Here is an 8,340-nt window from a genome sequence, read left to right as displayed (position 1 = left end):
GGTAGGTTGGAGAGTATTTTGTGAACCAAATTAGAGACCAGGTTATTTCGGATTTGGTGTTTTGTGGTCAGGAGAACTAATGACTAAACTTGCTCTGAAGCAGCTTTGAGTAATTGTGACATTAATATGTTGCATTTCACATACCGTCTGCATGCAATATAGAAATTTTGAACATTATAGTCAAACATCGTGGCAGCCTGGAGGCTAGAGGATCAGGTTAGTTCCAGTGAATTGGAAAAGTACAATATAACATTCAGTGAGAGACAAGCAATGGTTGTTCCAGTCCATAGAGCCCTACAGCACGGAGATATTCCCTTTGGCCCAAAGTGGTCCATTCCGAACAAACTGTTCATTCACACTAATCCCATTTCCATGCTATTGCCTGGTATCCTTCTAATCCTTTCCTATCCAAGTATTTGTCCAAATGCCTGTTAAATTTTGTTAATGTACCCACCTTAACCACTTCCACTGGCAGCTCCTTCCATATTCGTACCACCCTATGTGTAAAACAAATTGCTCCTCAGGTTCCCTTTTATTTTTTCTCCTCTGACCTTAAATTGATGCCCTCCAGTCCGTGATTGCTCAACCCTGGGGAAAAAAGACTGAGTGCATTCACTCAATCTATGCCTCCCATGATCTTATACACTTCCGTCTGACCCCCATCACTCTCATACACTCTAAAGTAAAACGCACTAACTTGTTGAAACTCTCCTTAAAATCCAGACCATAGAGTCCTTCCAAGAACCTTGAAAATTTCTCGTGCATTCTTTCCAGTTTAACAACATCCTTCCTAGAGCAAAGTGAACAAAACTGAATATAACGCTACAAGTATGGCCTCACCAACATCCTGTATAACTGCAACACAACTCCCCAATTTCGATATTCAGTACCCTGACTAATGAAGGTCAGGGTGCCAAAAGCCTTCCTCACCCTCCTGGCTATCTCTGAATCAACTTTCAGAGAACTGTGCACCTGAATTCCAGGGTCCATCTGTTCCATTACACTCCTTAAGACCCAACGATTCAACATGAAACTCCGACCTTGAATTGACTTTGCAAAATGCAAGAACACCACATTTATCCACATTCAACTCCATTTGCCATTTCTTGGCTCACATCCCCAACTGATCAAGGTCCTGCTGCTATATCTAATAACCTTCCTCACTGTCCACGAGACCATATTATTTGGTGTCATTTTCAATCTTACTCATCATGCCTTGTACATTCTAAACTAAATCATTAGACATAAAACAAACAATAATAGTCCCATTAGCGAACACTGAAGCACTCCACTAGTGACAGGCCTCCAGTCCGACAAGCATTCTTCCAGTATTACTCTCTGCTTCCTACTATCAAAACAATTTTGTATCTAATTTGCCATGTTCCCAATCTATTCCATGTAAGCTAACCTTCCAGAGCAGCATACCATGTGAACTCTTATTGAACGCCTTACTAAAATTAATTGAACTACGTATACCACCCTGCTCTGTCAACATTGCTGGTCACTTCATCAAAGAACTCTAAAAGATTTATGAGCCACGCTCTCCCATACACAAAGCCGTGCTCCTGCTTCTAACCACACCCTGCCTTTCATAATGTACGTATATCATCTCTCTCTGAATGCTGTGGTTCTGTTCGCCGAGCTGGAAGTTTTTGTTGCAAACGTTTCGTCCCCTGGCTAGGCGACATCATCAGTGCTTGGGAGCCTCCTGCGAAGCGCTTCTTTGATGTTTCCTCAGGTGTTTATAGTGGTCTGTCCCTGCCGCTTCCGGTTGTCAGTTTCAGCTGTCCGCTGTAGTGGTTGGTATATTGGGTCCAGGTCGATGTTTGTTGATGGAGTTTGTGGATGAATGCCATGCCTCTAGGAATTCCCTGGCTGTTCTCTGTCTGGCTTGCCCTATGATAGAAGTGTTGTCCCAGTCAAATTCATGTTGCTTGTTGTCTGCGTGTGTGGCTACTAAGGATAGCTGGTCGTGTCGTTTCGTGGCTAGTTGATGTTCATGTATGCGGATTGATAGCTGTCTTCCTGTTTGTCCTATTCACTACAAGGGTATACAGGAAAGCCACACACACAGACCAAGTCCTAAACTATGAAAGTAACCACCCCAACACACACAAACGAAGCTGCATCAGGACACTATTCAAAAGGGCCACAACACACTGCAGTACACCAGAAGTGCAAAAAGAAGAAGAGGAACACCTATACAAGGTATTCGCGAAAAATGGATACCCGTGCAACTTCATCAACAGATGCCTAAGAGAAAGACCACGGAACGAGGACATACCACAACCAAAAGGACTAGCCACACTACCATACATCAGGAGCATCTCGAAACTGACAGCCAGACTTCTGCAACCCCTAGGACTCATAACGACACACAAACCAACAGCCACGCTCAGACAACAACTCACCAGAACGAAGGACCCGATACCCAACATGAGCAAAACTAATGTAGTGTACAAAATACCATGCAAGGACTGCACAAAACACTATATAGGACAAACAGGAAGACAGCTAACAATCCGCATACATGAACATCAACTAGCCACGAAACGACACGACCAGATGGACAAAATCAATTCATATTAGTAACAAGGTAATACTTGAACGTGTAGCTGGATTAAGCATTGTCATGTCTAACGAAACAAATGTAATTCATTTCAAAATGCCACAAATAAATCAGCATTGAAGTATTAATTGCAGTGCCAATGGCTGTGTTTTATTTTCCTGTATATTCCACAGAGGCTGGAAAGCCATTGTAGATAAATGGAAAGTAATAAACATGATCCAAGCATGGTAGGTAGATGAATGGAATGGAGCCAAGCATCTGGAAAGGAAAAAGTGATAGTGTGGAGAAATGCAGACCAATTAACTTGATATCTATAGAGAACGATTTGGAATCTATGAGACAGGACCCGATATTGGATATTTAGAAATTAACAGCAACATTGGAGAGAGTTAGTATACATTTTTGAAGGAGAAATTATACTTGATAACTTCGGAATTTTTGAAGGTTATTGGGAACAATGTATGTAAGCGGAAAGTTAAAGTTGGGTTCACTTTCAATTAAATGAGTCAGAATATCGATGCAACGACATGTTGATGTAGTTTCACAGCGTGTTGGTGAGACTGTACCTGGAGTATTGTGTACAGTTTTGGTGACCTAATCTGAGAAAGAATATACTGACCACAGAGGAAGTGCAATAGACATTATCCAGATTAATCCCACAGATGGCGAGCAGCAGTTAAGGTAAGACAGTTTGTTTTAAAATTACTTACCAGTAGCGGGCAGCGGTGTTTTTTTCTCTCTTTACAGAAAGAGCGGGAGCAGCAGGGGGAAGTGACGAAGACCAGAGGGGTAGCCAGGAAGGAAAGCAGTGAGTATAAATACTCACCCTTCGACGCCAACGATCACTTTGAGTGCGAGCAGCAGCTAAGGTAAGACAGTTTGTTTTAAAATTACTTATTGGTAGCGGGCAGCGGTGTTTTTTTCTCTCTTTACAGAAAGAGCGGGAGCAGCAGGGGTAAGTGACGAAGACCAGAGGGGCAGCCAGGAAGGAAAGCAGTGAGTATAAATACTCACCCTTCGACGCCAATGGTCACTTTGAGTGCGAGCAGCAGCTAAGGTAAGACAGTTTGTTTTAAAATTACTTATTGGTAGCGGGCAGCGGTGTTTTTTTCTCTCTTTACAGAAAGAGCGGGAGCAGCAAGGGGAAGTGACGAAGACCAGAGGGGCAGCCGGGTAGGTTTTTTTTTCCCTTTAAAAGCGCGCAGGAGAAGAACCCGAGGCACTACAGAGGTAGTGTCTCCCACCCGCCCTCCTCCTCCAACCTAAATAATAAGACCCGTGGTAAGTAGGTAAGTGCTGCATTTTGCTTGTTGTATTCTTTAGACCCAGTTTTTTTTTAAATAAAAGGTTACTTTCAGAGGGATGGCAGTGAAGGCAGTGCAATGTTCCTCCTGCAACATGTATGAGGTGAGGGATGCCATGGACCTCCCTGCTGATTACACTTGCAGGAAGTGCACCCATCTCCAGCTCCTCCAAGACCGTGTTAGTGAACTGGAGCTGGAGTTGGATGAACTTAGGATCATTCGGGAGGCAGAAGGGGTCATAGATCGGAGCTTTAGGGAAGTAGTAACTCCAAAGATGGCAGATAGATGGGTGACAGTGAGGGGGACTGGGAGGAAGCAACCAGTGCAGGGACCCCCTGCGGCCGTTCCCCTCAAGAACAAGTATACCGTTTTGGATACTTGTGGGGGGGGGGGGGACTTACCAGGGGTAAGTAACGGGGCTCAGGCCTCTGGCATGGAGCCTGTCCCCGTTACTCAGAAGGGAAGGGTGGAGAAGAGCAGAGCAATAGTAATTGGGGACTCGATAGTTCGGGGCACAGATAGGAGGTTTTGTGGGAACGAGAGAGACTCACGTTTGGTATGTTGCCTCCCAGGTGCAAGGGTACGTGATGTCTCTGATCGTGTTTTCCGGGTCCTTAAGGGGGAGGGGGAGCAGCCCGAAGTCGTGGTCCACATTGGCACCAATGACATAGGTAGGAGGAGCGCTGAGGATGTTAGGCAGGCTTTCAGGGAGCTAGGTTGGATGCTCAAAGTTAGAACGAACAGAGTTGTTGTCTCTGGTTTGTTACCCGTGCCACGTGATAGAGAGTCGAGGAATAGGGGGAGAGAACAGTTAAATGCGTGGCTATAGGGATGGTGCAGGAGGGAGGGATTCCGGTATTTGGATAACTGGGGTTCTTTCTGGGGAAGGTGGGACTTCTATAAACAGGATGGTCTGCACCTGAACCTGAGGGGCACCAGTATCCTTGGTGGGAGGTTTGCTAGTGCTGTTGGGGGGGGGGGGTTTAAACTAACTCTGCAGGGGCATGGGAACCCAGACTGTAGCTTTAGGGTGCAGGACCTGGAGTGTAGGGAGGTTAGGAACATGGCATCAATTTCAAAGGAGGGTGCCTGTAAACAGGAAAGTGGCTTGAAGTGTGTATACTTCAATGCAAGAAGTATACGAAATAAGATAGGTGAACTTGCAGCGTGGGTTGTTACCTGGGACTTCGATGTTGTGGCTATTACGGAGACATGGGTAGAACAGGGACAGGATTGGCTGTTGCAGGTTCCAGGGTTTAAATGTTTTAGTAGGGTCAGAGGTGGGGGTAAAAGAGGGGGAGGTGTGGCATTGCTTGTCAAAGATAGTATTACAGCTGTGGAAAGGACGATGGATGAAGACTCGCCAACTGAGGTAGTTTGGGCTGAGGTTAGGAATAAGAAAGGTGAGCTCACCCTGTTAGGAGTTTTTTTACAGGCCTCCTAATAGTCCTAGAAACGTAGAAGAAAGGATTGCGAGGATGATTCAAGAGATGAGTGAAAGTAATAGGGTGGTTGTTATGGGGGCTTTAACTTTCCTGATATTGATTGGGAAAGCTATAGCTCAAGTTCGTTAGATGGGTCAGTGTTTGTCCAATGTGGGCAGGAGGGTTTCCTGACACAATATGTAGATAGGCCAACAAGAGGTGAGGCCATACTGGATTTGGTTCTGGGTAATGAACCAGGCCAGGTGTTAGAATTAGAGATAGGTAAGCACTTTGGGGACAGTGACCACAATTCGGTGACTTTTACTCTAGTAATGGAGAGGGATAAGTGTGCACTACAGGGCAAGAGTTATAGCTGGGGGCAGGGAAATTATGATGCGGCCTATGTAAAGATGAGGCGTGAAGGTTCAAATGGGGGCGATTGAGAGTTATAAGGTAGCCAGGAAGGACCTGAAGAGAGAGCTAAGAGCAGCAAGGAGGGGACATGAAAGGTCCTTAGTTGGTAGGATTAGGGAAAACCCTAAGGCTTTTTATAGGTATGTCAGGAATAAAAGAATGACTAGGGTAGGAATAGGTCCAGTCAAGGATAGTAGTGGGAAGTTGCGTGTGGAGGCTGAAGAGATTGGGGAGACACTGAATGAATACTTTTCTTCAGTATTCAATCAGGAACAGGACATTGTTGTCAATGTGAATACTGAGTCACAATTAAGTAGAATGGATGGCTTTGAGGTATGTAGAGAAGAGGTGTTGGAAATTCTGGAAAGGGTGAAAATAGATAAGTCCCCTGGGCCTGATGGCATTTATCCTAGGATTCTCTGGGAAGCAAGGGAGGAGATTGCAGAACCATTGGCCTTGATTTATATGTCCTCGTTGTCTACAGGAGTAGTGCCAGAAGATTGGAGGCTAGCAAATGTGGTTCCCTTGTTCAAGAAGGGGAGTAGGGATAACCCTAGTAACTATAGGCCGGTGAGTCTCACTTCTGTTTTGTGCAAAATCTTAGAGAGAATTGTAAGGGATAGGATTTATGAACATCTGGATAGGAATAATGTGATCAAGGATAGTCAGCATGGTTTTGTGAAGGGCAGGTTGTGCCTCACAAACCTTATTGAATTCTTTGAGAAGGTGACTAAGGATGTGGACGAGGGGAAAGCGGTAGATGTGGTGTATATGGATTTTAGTAAGGCGTTTGATAATGTTCCCCATGGTAGACTACTGCAAAAAATACGGAGTTATGGCATTGAGGGTGAGTTGGAGATTTGGATTAGGAGTTGGCTGGCTGGAAGAAGACAGAGGGTAGTAGTTGATGGCAAAGGTTCATCTTGGAGTGTTCTAGCGTCACTAGCGGTGTTCAGCAAGGATCTGTTTTGGGACCATTGCTGTTTGTCATTTTTATAAATGACCTGGAGGAGGGGTTAGAAGGTTGGGTGAGCAAGTTTGCGGATGATACGAAAGTCGGAGGAGTTGTAGACAGTGAGGAAGGATGTGGCAGGTTACAGCGGGATATAGATAAGCTGCAGAACTGGGCAGAAAGGTGGCAAATGGAGTTCAATGTAGCTAAGTGTGAGGTGATTCACTTTGGTAAGAGTAGTAAAAAGATGGGGTACTGGGCTAATGGTCGGATACTTGGTAGTGTGGATGAGCAGAGGGATCTTGGTGTCCATGTACACAAATCTTTGAAAGTTGCCACCCAGGTAAATAGTGCGGTGAAGAAGGCATATGGCGTACTGGCTTTTATTGGTAGAGGAATTGAGCTCCGGAGTACTGAGGTCATGTTGCAGTTGTATAAAACTCTGGTGCGGCCGCATCTGGAGTATTGTGTGCAGTTTTGGTCGCCATACTATAGGAAGGATGTGGAGGCACTGGAACGGGTGCAGAGGAGGTTTACCAGGATGTTGCCTGGTATGGTAGAAAGATCGTACGAGGAAAGGCTGAGGCACTTGGGGTTGTTTTCATTGGAGAAAAGAAGGTTTAGGGGTGACTTGATAGAGGTGTACAAGATGATTAGGGGTTTAGATAGGGTTGACAGTGAGAATCTTTTTCCACGTATGGAGTCAGCTATTACAAGGGGGCATAGCTTTAAATTAAGGGGGGGTAGGTATAGGACAGATGTTAGGAGTAGGTTCTTTACTCAGCGAGTCGTGAGTTCATGGAATGCCCTGCCAGTAGCAGTGGTGGACTCTCCCTCATTATGGGCATTTAAGCGGGCATTGAATAGGCATATGGAGGATAGTGGGCTAGTGTAGGTTAGGTGGGCTTGGATCGGCGCAACATTGAGAGCCGAAGGCCTGTACTGCACTGTATTCTTCTATGTTCTATGTTCTATGGCGAGATTGCCTGATGAGGAATCATGGCCTATGATCACTAGAGTTTCAAAGAGTGAGAGGTGATCACAGTGAAATTTAGAAAATTCACAAAACATATGACAAGGTGGAAATGAACAGAATGCTTCCCTGGCTGTCTACTCTACATTTAAGACAAATAGTGGCAAGATAAGGGGCAGGTCATTGAAGACAGCAATACGGAGGAAATTTTTCAGTCGGATGGGAGTGACTAACACAGGGGCATTGAAACCAGTTGGCAGAGCAAGATTAGGGCGAATCTCCAGATAATCAGAAAAGAATAACCAGGCAACAGGTAGGACCCATTAATGACTTGCCAAGTTGCATCTAAATCAACTTCAGTGGTAAGAGACAGAGGGTAGTGGTAGAAGGCTGTTTGTGTGACTGGAGGCTAGTGTCCAATGGTGTACCACGGGAAACAGTGTTGTGTCCCTTATTATTTGTGATTCGGAGGTGCCATTGTTGGACTGGGGTGGACAAAGTTGAAAATCATACAAAACCAGGTTATAGACCAACAGGTTTATTCGGAGGCAAGAGCTTTCAAAGTGCACAACCACCTGATGAAGAAGCAACACTTCAAAAGCTAGTGTCTCCGAATAAACCTGTTGGACTATAAACTGGTATTGTGTGATCTTTAACCTTATTATTTGTGGTATTCATAAATGGTGTATCTGTGATTATGGATG

This window comes from Chiloscyllium plagiosum, unplaced genomic scaffold, assembly GCF_037043375.1.
Source record: "Chiloscyllium plagiosum isolate Xiang-an unplaced genomic scaffold, Cpla_swu_hap1 HiC_scaffold_44, whole genome shotgun sequence".
Classification (NCBI taxonomy): Eukaryota; Metazoa; Chordata; class Chondrichthyes; order Orectolobiformes; family Hemiscylliidae; genus Chiloscyllium; species Chiloscyllium plagiosum.
This window is presented reverse-complemented; position numbering follows the sequence as displayed.